At 36.5% G+C, this 19,698-nt stretch overlaps 1 long non-coding RNA gene across 11 annotated transcripts in view; it reads right to left on the bottom strand.

Moving 5' to 3' along the window:
• Positions 1-3,102: 3,102 nt before the first annotated feature.
• The window catches only part of LOC149661388 (uncharacterized), a 286,806-nt gene continuing 270,210 nt past the window's right edge, over positions 3,103-19,698 (bottom strand). For 2 of the 11 annotated variants that reach the window (XR_016368896.1, XR_016368888.1), the window contains 2 exons: positions 4,961-7,301; positions 3,103-4,848 (listed from right to left, as the gene is read on the bottom strand). This is a non-coding gene — a long non-coding RNA (uncharacterized LOC149661388). The remainder of the gene's footprint in view (positions 4,849-4,960; positions 7,302-19,698) is intronic. The other 9 variants (XR_016368897.1, XR_016368898.1, XR_016368894.1 and 6 more) reach the window with 9 other exon arrangements.

Raw genomic sequence — 19,698 nt, 5'->3', positions numbered from 1 at the left:
CGTGGAGGGTCAAAGTTACTTGTCGGTAAAAAAAGTGATTAATGAGTTTCAAATACAGGCTCGAAGAACAGAATCTGAGCACTTCGAGCAAGGAGCGGAAGATGGGAAGAGAAAGCGCGTGATTAAGTAGGCGCTGAACAAAATATTTTGGGAAGAGGATGGAGAGTATTGAGATGAAAAAATCGATGGTATTATCTTCCCGTTATTTGCCGCGATAGAAAAATGGAGGCTGAAACATTTTCCTTCAGGATGGAGACAGGAGAAGCTAGGGGAATTGAGAAAGAGAGAGAGAGAGAGATCCCGTCTCTCAATGATCGTTCATAGTAAACCCAATAAAGAAAAATTGACTCATCAAGGATGACATATTTAAAGGCAATTTGGGAAAGCTTGAACCATTTAGTTGGATTATTTTCCTTACGCGTATTGTTTATTCTTGTTTTCTAAATTAGAACTCAGAAATTTCACCAACGAAGAAGAAACACGCCAGATAATCACTACTTTAGACCAAAAAGGTCAAGAAGTCAATCAGATTCCAAAATTTCTATTTGAAATCGAAAAAAAAAGTTGTTTTACTTCCAAAATGAAATTGATTTTTCGCGTGTTGGGATAACATCCGGATAAACATTCTTTACAAAAGAAGATTCGGAATGCAACTGGGTTTCGAAAAACTTATTAACTTCGAACAACACAATGTTTAACCTGTTTCTGAGCTAATAGACGGAAAGGTAGAATAATAGAGGTCCTCCATCATCTCTATGAATCTCCAAGCCTTCCCAGTCATTGAATCATTATCAGTAAACTGACTTCAACACAATACAGAAAGATACAAACAGAACTAAACAAACTTTAGACGGAAACATAACACATTGAGAATTAGGTTACTTACGTCAGTACGTATTTCTAGACAGAAGGGGAATAAAGTTTACAAGTATTATCAGAAGGGAATAAGAGAGAAGGGAGACATTAGAGCCTGCTATGGTAACAAGAGTCCGACCAACCTCAAGAAAACCGCGAAAACTTTGCGCAAGTACACAGCTTTTAACCAATTTACTGCAAATATAGTTCTTTAAGTTCTCCGCGGTATCAGGCGGCCTATTTGTCTGCTAGATTTTCATTCTCCAAAGGCTTAGGGCTGTCGATGTTTCGTTCTTGTGTAATTATAACCTCAAGTATGTATTTTATTGAAAATAATTTTTATTTTTTAATATTAATTCAGAATAATTAGTTTTCATCTATTTATTACCTTCAAATTATCTGATTTTGGTATGTTCTCAATTCCCGTGCATCTAAATTAATTGCACAGCTTGATTTCGTTTATCAACATGAAATTCGGCCATTTTAATCTCCTTCAATGTAAAGTTGTAAACAAAACTACTTTTTATACGTCAACCGAGACGTCACCTTCTTATCTGACGTCACAGCTACGACAGAAGTTAGATAGCCAATCAGTGAAGGGTAGTTGATTTGAGGTTAGTAAGACTGTTGTTACGAGTGTAAAGCATTATAAAGATATAAAGTGTGTCCCTTCTCTCTTATTCCCTTCTGGTATTATGGTTACAATAACATACTTATTGTCTATATAATTTAGACCGAGTTAAAAGGCATAATCCATTGCGAGTAAACAATAGAGTTTCATAAATTGCGAGAGAGGAAAGGCAATTGTTTTCAAGTTGAAATCTCCTTAAATAATTTAATCACACGTTTCGACATAGTAAGGATAGAATTACTAACAAGGTAGTTCAAACATAATTACAGACAAGTTGGGAAAACCAAAATATTACCTCTCCGTGTCGAGAAGATTATATAAACATAAGTATCCAATGAAAACGTCGACCTTTTTGCCCTCATCCTTTCCCGCGCTTTGCGCTTCCTCATTTCATCCTTACTCTCAACATTATCTTCCTCCATTTAACATACAAAAATCAAATACTCACAAAAAGAAGCGGCAAAAACCTGATGGCCCTATACAACCACTAAATTTGACTTAATGTCCAATTTCCAACAACAATAATATACCGGTAGTTTAATTGACAACCTACTAGCATCGAAATTCTCATTAAGAATGGCTCCCGCGGATAAAAAAGGGCAATTTTCAACTAGGTGGGTGTTATCTCATTAGATTTGAAAAATATCATTTGTCTTTTTTACCAATGCCTAACCGTTTGGATTTTTTTAAAGCAATCTTAGCACCAAAAAATATTTTTTGATACAAAATAAATGTTTTATATTCTTATTAAGAATAAAAAAGGTCTGTCCTCTCGTAATTTTTTAAGCTTTTATCATGATTACTGTATACAACAGTAACAAGGAGTATAAACCCATTAGTGGAAGCAGTATTTTTTTTCGAAACAATATCGCTTATGTTTATCCTCTCTAGACTTCGCTAAAAACGTATTACTCCTACGTAAAATATTAATAGACAGGCAAGGATTCATACCATTAAAGAAGGAGCGCAATATTATCCATATTTTCATTTCATATACAGAGAAAAGAAATTATTATGTTTCTGAGAGGAGCTTCCCATTTTTGTTGTTGTTTTGAAAAATATATCGCAATGCGCGGGCCTTGATAGATATAGGAGGCAATGAATGAAATATATCATAATGCACGCGCCTTGATAGATATAGGAGGCAATGAATGAAATATATCACAATGCACGGGCCTTGATAGATATAGGAGTAATGAAGGAAATATATCGCATACACGGGCCTTGGTAGATATAGGAGGCAATGATAATCTCTCTCTTTGCACGAGAGGTTTATCTTTAATATTTAAATAAATATAATTATTTTTAATTATTTTAATCTTCAATAATTAACATTAATAATAGTTAAATCGTTTAAAATAAAGTTATACCTATTATCATCTCAAACTTTGCTAATATTGACGTTTAAAGTGAAGGGTACCCCTCTTGCCCGCTTTCTTCAAATTTTGGGGTATATATACGATTCGTTTCCATTATAATAGTAAGGAAAAAGCGCAATTGCGAAAACCTTTGGTGGCGATCCCACCTTAGGGAGGCTAGACGTTTCTCGTAACCCTAGCTGATCGCCGCGTATATCCTAAAACCAAACGATGATAATGGAGTAAAAGCCAATGATACAGATTGGTGTCTATGTGGAATAGACGGAAGACCAGTGGATGGTGGTGTTAGAAGCCAGTGTAAGTGCAGACTGGTGTCAATGTGGGATTGACAAAGAACAGAAGATGGTGGTGATTGGAAGCCAGTATGTACAGACTGCTGTCCAAGTCGAATGGACGAAGACCAGAAGATGGTGGTGATTAGAAGCCAGTATGTACAGACTGGTGTCCGTGTGGGATGGACATAGACCAGAAGATGGTGGTGATTAGAAGCCAGTATGTACAGACTGGTGTCCGTGTGGGATGGACAAAGACCAGAAGATGGTGGTGTGAGAACTCAAGTAGAGGAGCCATTTCCGTGACTGTGAAAGCAGTTCGGAAATGGCGAACACGTTTGCTCCGATACGCAAACTGCGAACGCGGTCACGTGGGTGTAACAACGGACAGACAGACAGACACACAGACAGACAGACAGACAGACAGACAGACAGACACACAGACACGGCCGTTACAGAACCTCTCCTGGACTACGTCACACGGAGAGGTAAAAAGATCATTAAGAAGTCCTATTTACCCTCTTAGTGATTCAGCTCTCGTAATTTTATCTCTCGTATGTTATTAAATTTCTGTTTCGGAATTAATATTAAATCCGAAGGCGCATCGATTATATTTCGTGAGTTTGAGGTTATGTCGCTCTATTTATTTGATCTCGCGAAATTAATTCAGATAAGGTCAAAAACAGACGAACTCAGAACGGACTATTCTTTAGTTGAAGACGTTGAGATCTCTCCTTGTCAAGAAACCTTTCAGATGGACGCTAAGGAAACTCAATATCACGCTTCAACGACTTTAATAAAGCTTAAAGTCCATTTTTAAAGAGAACTTCTAATCTTAACACAAGTCCTTATTCGAACATAGGCAAAAAGATTTGGTAAACCATAACACGTGCCAGACTCTAAATCTCTTGTACGAGTAAAGATAAACCAATTTCTTATTCCTCAGTATTTCAATCTGTCCAAAGTATAAACATAAGTCTATATCTTACATAACATAAGGTTGCTAGAGTATAGGTACATTTTGCATTGTACTATACTGCTTACTCAGATTACAGATTACATCTCAATATCAAAGTAGCTTAAAACTTTAACGACCCGATTCAGTTTTCCAATTGATTAGTTAACTTTACTTGGGTTTTACTTATTAATATAGAATTTAAACCCTTGGTTTTTGGTTACAAAACCCTTTTTGAACTTCCTTTTTTTTAATAATAAACTATATCTTAATGGGAAAAGTTTTCTTTCTATATGGGCATAGCCTAAAACGGTCGAGTCGTTCTGGAAGAAATCACAGATTTTTCAAAAGGAAAACCACTTCCGCTTCTATTCAGTTCCGAGACAAATTGTTCCGAACTTTTCGATGAATCTTTTTTTTTATCCTCTCTCCTCTCCCACAATTACGAAACGTTTCCATCGCCCTCGAGTCCCAGAACGATTAGTTTCGGCTTTAGTGGGTGTTTCTTAGTTTTTTTTACGGTACCCCACTCTTTGGTGGCGTTAGAGCAAGACGTTTGTAAACCTCCTTCCTACTACCATCTCCCAAAGTTCTTTCTTTCTTTTTCCGACATCTTCTCGCGCCATCCTTGGCTTCTCCGTGGGGCAACCTGGAGCAACTCTTTCGGGGTGACGTCCCTATGGGAAATGCCGGAAAGCGCCCTTTCCCTCGCCATCTCAGTGTGCCCTTCTTGGTCCCCGGCGTTCGATAGTTTTTCTAAGAAAGACAAAAGGAGGGATTACAAAGAAGGAAATATTTTACGGGAATCAACCGGCAACAAAGGAAAGAGTAAAACGAAACAAGTTGGAAATGATCGGTAGTAAAGTACCTGTTTCGCCTTTTGCATCTTATTCCAATGAATCACAAATACGTCTGATTAAAGTGTAAAAGATGTTTCGTAAGGAGATGGTGTCCAACTATTGCGTTGGATTAAAAGAAAAATGCTTGCAATATTAAAAGATTCAACTCTGAAACAGGGATGAAGCTAAATATGTCCCTTCCTTTCCAAGCGAGGTCTTAAACTCTCAGGATAAAGCAAAGCAATTAGCTAAATTGAAAATCTCCTCACCGTTTCGGTTTCGTTTCAAAATTTCATCAGTCTCCAGAATTATTATTTTTTCCAGCCTTTCACTTCCTGAACTACCGAAACTACTACACTTATCGATGCAAATGGAAATGATTAAATAATATTTTTGATGAAAAATTGTTTGGCTTCCAGAATATGAACCGAAATTCTAACATAGAAAGAGGCAAGTAGTACAAGGACTGGAGCTATATAACAATCTTATATCAAGACATTTTAGACAAAAAAGCCGTCCTAACACATTCGGCTTTCATTAGAACGTTAAAAATGGGTCTAGACTGAGAATCGGAATAAAAACAGCGATTTTTTACAAAGAGCAACAGTGATAACGATGACCATCAATTCCCTTAACTCACTCCGCAATTTCTTGTCATTATGTTTCACTTCTTCAAAAGATAAAAAAATATCAAACAATGAATTATGTTCCATAAAAAATACTGTTCCTGATTACGTATTCTATCAAATTTGAAGATGTAGTACTTTCCCTTTCGAACAAGGCTTAAGATTAAAGTTGTAATGGTTGTTTGTAGAGATCCCACTCTCGGTGGTGGTATTTGGGATAGACATGGGCCAACTAATAAAAGTTTTATTTTCCTCTTATTTTTATTCGCCGTCAAATTAGCTAGATTAATGGCCGCTTCTTGATTTCCCACGGGCCTGAAAAAACAATTAGCGAAGACGAAGCCGGAGCCGAAATTTTTTCCAAATTGAAATTACATTAAAACACAAGTAAAAAAAGTTAGGTGTAAAAATATAAATTCTGATAGTAAAACTTCAAAGGAATTTAAAAATATAGGCATTTGTTTACCTTAAAATAAATGTACTTTGTGAAACATAATCAGAGAATAAGCACTGACTTTTTAAATGAGAAAATTGCGTTATAGAACAAAGTGAATCATTTATGAATATCCCTTCGCGAAAGCAATAACAAACTTTATTAATAATTTATACAAAGTATATTCAACGAAACTCATATCGAAGATCAAAGGGAATACGTTCCTATTCCTAGAATTTAATGTAAAAGAGTTCCTTTCGGAAAGGGAAGCGATGAACGAAACTTCTGAAATGTTTTAAGAAAGAGAAAGCCTTATTGAACTTTAAGATGGATCCCAACCAGGTTTTAAGCTGAAGGTATGCCTTCCATTGAAGCTTAAAAATACTTGATTGAAAACGCGGTAACTGCATTCAAACCTCAAATGACGAATTCCTTCGTTAACAACATTGGTAAATTCCCGCGCGACGTCACTCTGCGTTTGTTAATTATATGATTTATCTTCATAATTGCAAAGTCCTGTAAAAGCGGGGAAGGCAGCGAAGCTTCATATAGGTGGAATTTCCACGCTATTAAATTTGGAACAGTCTTCCGCGCGGATGAATTCGCATATACGCTTTGGTTCATTCAATGATTCAATGTTGCTCTTCGAGGGTTAAACAGCTGTAAACATGACCCCAGGGACATCGATACGAGTACTTTCTCCGTTATTAGCCCAACAAGTACCGTTACAGGGGTCATTTTAAGTTCGTCCTAATGCTTGGCTAGTAGTATAATATGAGATGTTGTATTAGTGATAGGTGCATCGGAGCAAAACATCAATTGGATTTCAATGTAACTCATTTTCTTGGTCTATGCCAATATTAATCAAAACAGGGGATTCGAAATCCTCAGGAGATCGAGTATGTTGAAAATATTTACTTTGCAAGCATCTATAATTTTCCTATACTTACAATTATTGCTCATTAAGGAAGGTAGGTAACCAAATACGAATTCGGCTCCAGTTCCGGGATAGCGTGTATACTGTAGCTCTTCGAGCGTTATAAGCCGTTACGGAAATTCCGGATAACCTTTTGTATTTCAAAGAATTTGAGGAGAATATGCCGCTAATTAAATACCTGAGAAATAGCGGTTAATTCCAACAGAATTTAAGCTTTCCGGCTGAAATATAAGCTCAAAGGGAAAGACGAGGGACTCTATAGATACTGGAATAGAAATAGAATCGTACCTTACCATATCATTGTTGCTATGGATACGCTCCATCTATAGTGTGGCTCGATTCGAGTCCCGACGTCGGGAAGAGATGGAAAATCCCTGTTAACGGAAAATAAAGATCGTATGAGATCGAAACCTAGCTAAGCTTCGGTTCGGCGTTCAGGTCAAATGATTAAAATCCTTAATTAATCGAATAGATCGTACGTAATTACGACCCGCACGAGTCCAAAGAAGGATCGGTGACGCGTTCCAAATTTTAACGATATACCGAGTAAATTACCTCTTTAGATCTTAAAATATATAGTCCTCGTTTACTGGGAGCGAAAATAAACAAATATCAACTTTAGGAAATGCAGGTTAAACCTTTTAATGAACCGCATTAAACATCCGAAGGGAGTCGAATAATTAATTTCAACGAAAAATATAAACAGCTATTTACTAATTATAAATGAGGTTCAAACTAGCATCTCAATATACCTTACAATCCTCCCTCTCTTCATCCAGTGTTGCAACTTAAAATTAGATATTATACAAAAAGAATTTTGGTAAAAAATATAATTTTTATCAGTCTAACTTTTAGCTTGTTTTTTTTGGTGTCGAAGAAATTTGTATATAAGTAAAGGTAATTTTACAAGAAAGTGTGATGCAGTTAGGAAGCAGTTTCCGTTTCTCCTCAATATTATGTCAAGATCAATTAGGTTTAGTTAGTGTTTTTAAGTATCAAATGTAACGCGAGTCAATAAGTCTTTAAACATTAAGTTAAGATAGCCGTCTTGATATACCACTCTTATCCAAATATTATATCATATAAATAAATATTCATATCGAAGTAAAGACGTAACATCCAGTGATCCTTATCATCTCATCTTGCCTTCCTAATGGCAAAAAAAGGGCTCCTGGAAAAATTCCTGACAGCTCGGCTAATTTCTCCTAGACATCTATATCTCGTTTGCTTTTAGTTTTCCCGGTAATGCTGGGGTATTTCAGCATGGGCTTAGGAAACGCATAGAGAAGAAGCTTATGATTTTTTTTAAAAAAAAACCCGGCTATTTTTCAAACGAGCTTACGACGCCAAAAATTCACCCACGGCTGGATGACCGGTTTAACATATTTTTTAAACGACATTCATTTATGTACGCGTAAAAATGGGGCTGATTTTTTTATAATACCCTTACAAACGATGGGATAGAATACTTTACCATCGACAATAGAGATAGAATATAAGCTGACAAGAATAGCGAAACATCACCTTTTAGGCCCTAAACTAAACTAAAATCTCTTTCTATGCAAATCAGTCTGACTAAGTCTAAAATATGTAGTAGTCTTAGCTCTATGAAATCCCTAGCGTTGACAAAAGGTAGAGAAATAAAGTTAAGTATGTCAATCTTGACAGGCAACAGCGACTATAAAACAAACAAATTCTATATCATTTGTACGTTTAGCTTCGTACATTTTGGTACCATAATATTTATGGTTTCGCACTTCAAGCCTTTTAAACTGACGGGGTCAATGAGGTATTTAAGTTAAGTTGAAGTTTATAAGCAGCTTTAGGGGCCGGGAAAACCTGTCAAGTTTCAAATCAAGTCCCAAAGGGAAACCCGGCAAGATTACTGATAAATGCCTTTTTGAATATTTAATGAATAAAATTATTAAGACAAATAAATGTATTCGCGTTGAAACAGTGAATATAAAGGAAGGTAATATTATGAAGAAATAAAAGCAAAGGCTGTAATAACTCCCCATTTGTGACCTAACCACGCATAAACTCTTTCATTTCACTTAATGACGATAATAATATATTTTATTTCTTACGAAGCTATTCATTTTCGAATTCTCTAGCTAGTTACAAGAGTTGAAAAAAGTTTAATATTTAAAAAAAATTTGCTAAAACACCACATAAAACCTTTGCCTCGTAAAGGTTCTCTCATTTCTTATTTACTGAATGTATCCATGGAAAATTTCTTTAATTTTCTCAATTGAACTAAAACGCATCTTGGGAATTAACGTGGCGAGGAGAGGGGGCACTAAGCTCGTCTCACTTAAGCTAATGCGCTTCGTTACTTAGAAAGGGAAATTAACAAGATCAACAAGCGAACTATTTTGGAAACTATAAAATAATAAAATGCGGACTTTAAATTTTTTATAAGGTAGATTATTTGAAATTGTTAGCTCCCTGTACATACTGAACAATAAACACCGTTTGGATTAGCTATTCAAGGGCCAATATGCGTAGTTTATAGGGCATGATAACTTACTATTTACACGCGATGTTTAATTCAAAGTGGAATACTAGTGTTATTTAATTATGTATCAATGGTTTTCAATGCAACATTAAACATTTAAAATTCATCATGATTATTTTAGTATCATGTTACAACAATAGTGTATCGTACTTCTTGACGTAAAGACATTCAAGTACCCAAAACTTTGCAAGGGATTTAAAATTGGTAGGGGTGGGTAGTTGCGGAATTTCCCTAATGGGCTGTAGTGTCCGAGAAGAAATAAATAGGCTATCCGAAAAGCTTCTAGGTCCTTCTTCAAAAGAGCTGAGCGAGAGGAGAGAGAAGCTCTTTCCTCTTAAGCGGTTTTTACTGCGAGACTTTGAAATTCTTCTTTTCTTTAAAAGTTTCTTAAAAGTTAGAAGGCGCTAAGCCTTGGCTATAATTAAATTACCAATACGAAACTCTTAAAAAAAAGCATGGTTCATGGGACCAGTAAAAAATCTCTTTAAAATGTAAATAAAGCGTTAAGCGACGACGTCGGAATATGGAACGACGACACAACAAAGGACGAACGCCCGCTACTGATGGGAAAGAAATAAGAGAGATAATTCTGGACCTCTTCTGGAAAAATACTTTTGGCTTCATTAAACGTTTAGAAAGTACTTTCTTCTTATATAAAATTAAGCCTTGGTTTTTACTTTCTTCCACCGGAGTCCTAATTAGACAGGAGCACAAAATGTACTTTCATAATAAAAGTACGGTGGCGAAAGCGATTACCTAATTACGTCTAGACATTTTATAGAAAGTCAATAAATAAGGAGCACATTAGGAGAGACAAAATTATGATATCACTACGTAATTGGTCTTGAAGTAGTTCCATAAGTTAGATTCAGTCATCTATACCAAAGAGCTTCGTCTCGTGGAACCAGGAGATACGATAAAAGAGGTAGTGGTCACCGAATTATCGATATAGAGGACCAATAAGGGGTCCAGACATTAACCAGGTCATCAGAGAACGCAAACACAGTTTCCTTCAAAATTTCCGCAATGGGGGAATGAAGCACCACTTACATTAACAAATGTTATCATCATATTCTTGGGGTTACACGAACAAATTCTTAATGACGTTATTATATTTTTCTACTTGAACTTTCATAGAGTTTACAAACTAATTTGAATATCCAAATGAATCCCATCATCAAACTCAAGGCTTAAAAAATACACCAAAAGTTTCAGGGTGGCATAATTCCGGTTAAAGAAGGTGGTGTCTAGACTAGAGACGCCATAAATCATCTGTTAAAAAGGAAGTTGGTAAAAATCTACATCGAAACAGCATTAAGGATAAACGTACCCTCTCCTCTACACCCAGCACGACAAACAATTGAAAACCCACTATACGGTAGAATCTCGTTGATACCCAAATCAAAAAGTCTACCCTAAAATATCCGTGTCAACGGTTCTTGTTCGTGCATTTAAAGTCTCACGTTTTAGGGAAACAAAAACGCTTCCGCATTGGTGTTAACGTGGGAAATCCCCGAGAAGATTCGTAGTAGGCGAAAAATCATTGATGGATCAGAGAGTGCTGGCATTATTTGGCTGAAAGTGGAACTAAAACCAAAACGTTGTTTCACTTTGCGCATCGTTTTTCGGTTAGATCTTCCCCGATTTTTATCTTTTCCAATGTAAGCGGTGGCTCACTGGAAAAACGGAGAAAAAAGACTAAACAAGTTCGTGAAATCAGCTTAAAAACCCTTCAAAAAGAAGCTAGGAAAACTAACGAAATGTTACACAATTCCATAAGAGCAATAAACCTCAAAATTTCGAAGTTATTGTGGGTTTAAACATAAAAATAAAAGAAGATCGAGCTATAGGAAAGAGCACGAAGCTTGATATAAAAAAAAACTCAACTTTGGTCGCTACGCCACGCGAAGGAAGATGACTAAAGAAAAACCTGGGATATGTTGAAATCTCGAGGGAACTAAAGATGCCCCTTCTAAAAATGTGGGGTGTGTGGTATATACAACCAGAAAGGTCTGGAGGAAAGTCAAACCTAACTCTATTTCGAGAGAAAGAGAAAGTGTATCGAAAAAAAGTATCGATTGAAGCGTTTAGGAATACTGGTATCAGCAAGCTGATGTTCAAAATACCTAAGCATTTTTTTTATCGGGTGAACCTCAGGCTCAGATGAATATAGTACGAGCATGAAATTCACCTACTGAAGTTCATAAATAATAATAACACTCCATCCTTAAAATAGGCGAGGTGCTTTTACATTCTTTGAAAATCCAAGATGAACCAAGTCAGTTTACAATTTCCATTGATGCAACTTATATTTCGTTAAACATATCTCATGAAACCAATCCCCTAAATTTTCGTTTACATCAAGTTATGAACCGTTTCTTTCGCGTAACAAGCTTACCTTGTATCTCTATTTTCCCCTTTTATTTTCAATAACCAACTTTTCTCGGATAGAGAACCGGGTAAAAAAAAGTTGGGTAGAAACTTTAGATCTACTTTTCTAGAGCGTTAGGCTCTGTTGTATTATTTCTACCCCATTCCGGGGATTTTTGGGAATGTATCGTGAAAATATATAGTGTACTACCGTATATAGAATTGTATCGATAGAGGGGAGGGAAACGAACAAGCGGATTTCGCGCGGTTTTTTTTCTTTGCTGTTACTTTTTGTCGAAGCTTGCAAAACCCATTTGCTGATTCGGTGCAATGGATAAAACCTCGGAGTTTCCGTCCGTTTCGGAAATGAAATTTTCGGATCTGGTGATCCACAAACTGAGGAAAACATTGGCAAATTCTCGCCTTTCCCCTGTACCACTATTTTCTCCAAACATGAGACTATTTGTGTAGAATGTGTACCAATCCCTTGGAGTAAATATCTGGAGCAGTTGTTGAAGAAATAGGACATCCCAAGTTATAGCTTCTATCGAAGGAAGAACATTACGGAACTCCCCTAGTTAATATATTCAAGTTATAATCCTCTGGCGAGAGCTAGAAATTGTATCGATTTAAAAAAAATCCGGACAGTACATAAGCTACGGAAAAAAGACGTTGTCCCCGGTGGCGTTAAGCCTAATTAGGTGTTTTATTCTTTCTTCTAAAAGGAATGGAATATTCTCTAGCTCGGAGCAATGGAGCGGATGGGATTTACCGAGAAAAATAGGCCTGTTTGCTGGTGAAATTGCTTTATCTCGAGATACACGATGAGAATAATAAACATTTCATCTTCCGAGAATCAGTCTTTCCGAGCCTGAAGCGAATTTTCCATAGTTAGAGCTACAAATCGATAGGCGTTAATAAAAGAAGTAATGTAACTGACAAATACTAACGTAACAAGTTTTCTTCGTTTTAGGTTAATAATAGGATAAAATGAATGGTTCAGAACGAAAAACTCAGTGCTGGCAAAAGAAGAGGTGCCCTTTAAAATAGCGCGAGCATTATTCTGACGAAGAAATTTATGTATGCACAATTTTTAATTTACTTTTTTAAAAACAGTTCACGTAAAGTTTGAAAATTTAAACGCTGTGTGGACGTTATTTTTTATCTGGACCACACTGTATATATTTTATAAGGATCAAATAGATTCTATTTAAAAAAAAGGTATTTTCCGAAAAATTTTTCGCTTTCAAACTTAAGACAATTTACATCACTTAAAGTCGTTTGATAAGGCTGAAATAACGTTTTCCGATAGGGTGATAAGGCAGATCTCTTTATGGACTTAATTTGCATACGAGGCTAGAGACGTAGCTAGCTAGAAATCTTTTTATAAAATTTTCTTTTTCAAAAACTTTCTTTAAGAAAGTATATCCAGGGTGCCTTGGGGACATAAATTATTGAACGAGAAGAGAACCTGGATTTTTTTTTGAAATTGGTTGAAACGCGAGGAAGGAAGGAGAAGGATTCGATTTAACCCTTTTGTTGTAAGAAAGACGAGTAAACCTAACGCCATTTCGATTTCGCACTTTTTTGAGAATCGTTTCGAGGAGGTAATCGCGAGAGATGAAATTCTTGCACCGAAATTGAGTGTACGAATGATTTTTCTAGTAAACTTCTATAGATTTTTAAAGGGTTATCAAAAATTTCTAATCATTTTACTTTGATTTGACTGATATTTGTTATTACTCTTAAAATTAGCATATCTATACTGATACTACCGATATCTTCTCTTGAAGTAATTGAGACTTGAAGAATAGTTTTACAAACTTCCTTATTGACTTGCCAAATTTTCTACAGTTGATTTGGCGAGTGATTTTCCCCTTTAACCTTAGGCCTCCTATTTCCAGGAGATGGACGTCCACTCCTACCGTTCTGTTACCAAACATTTCCCAGAATCCCGCCGCTAACCCGTATCCCACGTACTTTCCTAGACGGTAAAGCAAAGCCGGAATCGATCAACAGATATTTATAGAGAACCCGGATGGAGAGAACGAACGAACTTTCTCTATTTTTTCGGACGACTAGGTTCGCCGCCAAAGATTTATACTATAGTGTGTTTGTTCTTTTCTTTTTTGTTGTTGAGGAAAACCGGGCCTCAAAAGAATAAAGAAGAGGTAGGTATATAGTCCCCGATAGCCTTTTTGGTCAGCTAAAAAAATCCGATCACAAACGGTGAGAAAACAAGAAAATCACGAGGTATCGTGGTCTTCGCGTAGCCACAATTATTACAGTACAACAATGGATGACGTCACTCAGTTACTTCCGGAATTTTACTACCGCAAGCAATAGGCTCGTGCGCAACTACGGAAAATTTCACTTCCTCCTCTTGCCAACGGATTTCACAATATATCACAAACATACGGTGATGTTAACGTGGAACGATAATGAGAAACAATTTTACTTCCGAGCCATGTTTTTCATTTCAAATGTACCACAATAAGCAATTCAACCAGCCATGACTATTAGTAGAATAGTCTTTGGAAGAATATATCTTTAAAGGAATGAAAGGATAGGTCGGAATTATTGACGAAGGGGTACACCAGATATAAAGGATTCGGAGAGCGGGATATCGCAAATCGTTGACCGTTTCTCTAGCTCTCTATAAAAATGAGACGGAAGCACCTGCGAGCCCACACTTCCTTCCCTGGAGTTGTACAATATGTCGTTAAAAAAATTGATCCGATGCTAGCGGGAATTTTCCAATAAAAGACGGGAAAAACAGCTTCGTTTCTAGGACTCCATTTTCGAAGATATTTTTATACGGAGAATAAATAATACAGCGAAGCCAAGCGGGAAAAGAGAGCCATAGTTGCCACACCCGTGACCACGGAAATAAAGAAAAAGTATTGTTTCTAGAACCTTATTATCTCAAACTATATTTGATGTAATATAAAGATTTGGTATCGTTATATGGAGAAGAAGTTGGGGTTTAATTTAATATATTCAAAGTTGACCATCTCAACCCTTCATTGACGTAAGCTACAAGTATTTAGGCCTAGAATCGTTGGGAAGAAGTCTATTGCATCTATCATAACCTATTGGAATTTCTCTAGAAGTGTTGGTGAATTAGAGTTGCGGTTCAATTCCATTTTTACACGCTGTATTCTTTTTTAATTCGCTTCCTTTGAAGTTCAACACGTTTTTTTTGCTTCGTATCTTTTTATGAGTCAAGTATCTTTCTTTTTTTCGTAACAGAGGAACCTAAATTAAGTTCTCTTTGAAAGATAGCCCGGATGGGAGGAGATTGAGACGGGTAGAACGGAACGGAATCGGCCATTTAGGGAGAAATTTTTTAAAATTCCATTTACATTCATTTTTGTGGGCAATAGAGAGAAAGGAAAGTCTTGTCTAATAAAGCTAGAATCATCGATCAAATCAAATTAAGGACTCTCTTATTATTCATTGCAATGAAGAATCCAAAAAAAATCTTGGGGAAAGAGAAAAGTGGTCTGGGAGCAAAGAAAAAATGTATTTCGCTTATCCGTATCATTTGGAGGAATAAATCTAGGGAGATTCCGCTCTGTAACGCGTAGTAAGTCTTATTTAAACCATTGAAGTATCTACGTAATGATGGTCAACTCCTAAAGTTACTTTTTTACGCTTTTCCCCAAAACGCAGGTTTTCCGTCGTACTTTTATCAAAGCCATAATGGTTCAAAAAGAAACCGCCTTTTCATCTCGTCTAACTCATCCATCATTTGAACTCGGGATATTTCCTTCTTCTGGAAAGACCACGTCAAAAAAACCTCACAGTGAACGACGAAGTAAAAAATGAAGTAGTAAGCTTATTTCCCTAGTTGCAAACTTATTACTTACTTATTTCAAAAACTCTGTAACTCTCCATGAGTTTCGTAAATACATGTAGAAAATATGTAAAACTTTCACAATGAAGAAAATTCATATCTCAAATTATTTTGATTATATTTTAAAGTAGGCCTATGTTTTTCTGAAATTCAGTTAACTACATTTGGAACTACTGTTGACGTATATAATGTACGTACATAGCCACTGATTTTTCATATTTTTCTAGCCATCCCAAGAATTATAGCCAAAAAACCTGGGGTAATGAAGTATGGGGCCTAATCACTGGTTCTCACAGGACTGCCCCAGGGCGGAAGACAAATAGTTCCGTCGGGACTTGGTTTATCTAGTCATACCTATAATAGGCATCTTCCGTATTTTCCCGCTATAGTAGACTTCCTCTCTCGCCCCACTCTTTCTCTATTATCTATCGCTCTTTTCCTTGTTCCGCCAAAATTCAGCTCGCTACTAAATCTTCCCTTCACGAGAATATCCCGGGGCTGTTAGGGCCGAAAGATCACTTTCATATCATAACCGAAACGCAACATGTATTCCGCATTAGAGTTTTAGATCAAGCAACTGTCGAACACTCTAAGGACATTTCCAAATATACGACGAGTGTTACTTCGCAGACTTCGCGCGCGGTAACATCAGTTAAAGGCAGTGATGTGTCTTAAATATATGGTTTCGGGAGAAGATAGCTTACAGGCTGAAACTTGTCAATGGATTTTTAACGTAGAAATGTTTTACCCGCAACACATCAAAGTTCAGGGTAAAGATATCATACAGGCTCAAAAGACCTAAAATGTTTTTTGATAGATGCTTAAAACCATGCTTGCGAAATTACAAAAAGGTGTAAATGGCACATGGCTCAAATAGCGAGTCTCTCCACATGATTTTTAATCATTTCTCGCATAAAATAAACAGCGCGTGACTTTATAAGATGCCAAGAACGAGACTACTAAAAAGATGTGAGCTAGTTGACCCCAAATCAAAAGAATTTAATGCCCGACTCTTCGTGATTTTGATCAAGTGTCCAACCATGCCAGAGAGGGAGAAGAAAAATGTATTTTTTAAAGACATGCTGGGATAAATGGGGACAGAACCTCACGCGTGGAAATGAGAAGAGAAATAGTTGAAAATGGGAAGATGAAAAGAAGGGGTTTTTGTGGCGACAGGCAAGAATTCTCCCTCCCAGGGTGAGGTCGTTAAGAGAGAGAAAGAGATAGACCGAAGGAGCCAAATGAGAAGAGACATTAACGAGAAAGTAAGGAAGCCACTCTCGCGCGAAACTCTAGGCATAAACCAGCGTGCTCTTGGCCTACGAGACACGAGCAAAAAGGGCAGCCTCATTACCGTACGTAGGTAAAGAGTCACTGCGAGAGAGTGAGAAAATGGTAGAGAGAAACAGCACCAGCGCCTAAAAGTGGTAAGAAAAGCCAGATGACCCAGGCAGATCATTATTTTTACCAAAATCTCAACCCACCCACCCCTACCTTGGTTCGTTCACAAAACTAAGCCGAACAAAGCTTCCATCTATAAAAGCCCGCGCAACGGAATTTACACTCTATTCAGTTTTTCTCAATGGATAGGTTAAACTGCTGGAAAAAGTTGCGTCGTCTCTTACTTGAGCTTCATCCCCAAAAAATTCTTCATCTCGGCTTCTTAAATATGCCGGAAAAGGCGCTTATTAAAGAATAATGAATGCCAGCCAGAAAGCTTGCTCGACTTCTGAACTTCTTTCGGAAAGACACAAGCTTATATGCCAAGAAAGTTTCCTTTCCCGGAGAAACACGCTTCTTGTTCATAAAAAAATAATTGTGAGACGACGAAGTTGGGAAGAAAATAATATGTATACTAGGTATCATGGTTTCGTATCTTCTTTTGCAAATCCGCTTTAATATATTCCCTTATTGGCTTCTCGTAGCAAAAGTCCAGAATTTAAGTGAAGGCACGCATCGAAGAGATTAAAGATCTATTGTTTTTACTTTCTTTCAATTCAAGAAAAAGCATATATTTTTAATTAATCCCTTATATAAAACTTGGAGGACTTTTAATTTGGGGATTTATCAAAGAAAAAATAAGGAAGAAACAGCATCAGGTCATGTTTGTAATAAAACAAGATGGGTAAGTCCATCACGAGGGTAAATTTAACCACTTCTAACAACAAATCAACTTCAAAGGCAACACAAAGGGCTTTTTATATTATAGAAAAAGAATGTATTTAAGAAGGGAAAATGGGTATAAAAAGTCAAGGCGTTGAATATCATCATTTTTTTCCCTTTACCCAGAGACATTTTTGGGGTCTGTAAACCCCTCCTGAGAACAATATCTTACGTACGTGTGACGTTTAAAAAGTTTTCTTTTTTTCTTTTTTAATTTTTTATGATGGAGTTCTCCGGAAAAAGAATCCAAAATGCTTTGCTTAAAAGTAACTGATTTCCCAGTAGAGCTAGGCATACTTGAAGAAATACTTTTAATAGGGTATGATAATTACGGAGTAAGGAAGAATATTCCTTAATTAATGGAAAGTATAAGGAATTTTCCATTGTTTATTCCCAGATGGCGACTATACCCTTTCGTTTGCAAGAATGCTTTCGCTTTTTCGATTCCGGAAAAGCCACAATGGTTACAGCGCCATGGATGAAATAAGCGGATGGAGTTGTGACTGGCATCATTTAAGCTAGGTGGTCTTGGATGATGAGAAGATATACTAAAGGAAATTAATACCCCTTTATTTTTAACTCCTTGACATAAGTTGCAACGAAACGACCCCGTTCAAGTCTACCAACAAGATATCTAATCAGTTTTTGAGTCTCTGCTTTTTAATAATTTTTTTTTCTTGTGGGTTTACTGTCGGAAAATAGGGATGGGTGGATTAATTTAGTGGGCGTTTCTGAGATACGACTACCTCTTACCAACCTCTCCACTTTCTCCATGTCTCTTTTCCTCTAGGCATAGTATTTCTCTTCTTAAATGCATCGAGAGTGATTAATTCTTGAACTGTCATTTTCACTCTCCATACTGGTCTAATTTGAAAATGTAATAGGAGAGCTGGTCTTTCTGCGTAGGAGTTCAGTAGTTTCTGGTTTAATGGAGATTTATAAAAGGTTGGAGGTATAGTAGAATAGCAATTAACTAATATATTTCGAATCGAAATATGTAATATAAAACAGAACATAAAATTAAAAGCTACGTATATTTTAAGAAATATCAATTTTAAAGTTTCAGTAAAAATATTTTGAAGAAATTGTCAAAGTTATGGCTTGCTCCACTTTCTCTACGTCTCTTTTCCTCTAGGCATAGTATTTCTCTTCTAAAATGCAACGAGGGTGATTAATTTTTGAACTGTCATTTTCACTTTCCATACTAGTCTAATTTGAAAATGTAATAGGAGAGCTGGTCTTTCTGCGTAGGAGCTCAGTAGATTCAGGTTTGATGGAGATTTATAAAAGGTTAAAGGTATAGTAGAATAGCAATTGACTAATATATTTCGAATCGAAATATGTAATATAAAACAGAACTTAAAATTAAAAGCTATAGATATATTTTAAGAAATATCGATTTTAAATTTTCAGTAAAAATATTTTGAAGAAATTGACAAAGTTATGGCTTGCTGTGTGCCTAAATTTCTGATGGGGTTTCGAAGTATTTACGATTTTCAAATACCAAAACTAACTTATTATTTACAAACTATCTAAACCTAGATATTAGATAGCTAGTACAAGAAAGTGGTTGCGAATCGGGAATGTCGTAGATTGTACGGTTTTCGGGGCATTTTCGGCGACAGGCAACCACAGAATGGAATCTATCGATAGTATGGCGTGCAGGCTATTAGAAAACAGAGTTGACCAGAGAAGCTTTTCGACGCGCGTTAAGGTTCGAAGCCACCAAAGCAGTAGGGTTCACCTAAGATCCAGGGTTCACCTAAGATCCAGGGTCTTTCAGTAATTACGAACACTGAGCCTAGCTGAATCTCTCGTTAAGGCCGCAACGTCCGACATCATTAAGTTTCCAGCCTACCAG

This window comes from Phalangium opilio, unplaced genomic scaffold (assembly GCF_054372755.1).
Source record: "Phalangium opilio isolate 3A_F unplaced genomic scaffold, DU_Popi_V2 ptg000070l_1, whole genome shotgun sequence".
NCBI lineage: Eukaryota > Metazoa > Arthropoda > Arachnida > Opiliones > Phalangiidae > Phalangium > Phalangium opilio.
This window is presented reverse-complemented; position numbering and strand designations above follow the sequence as displayed.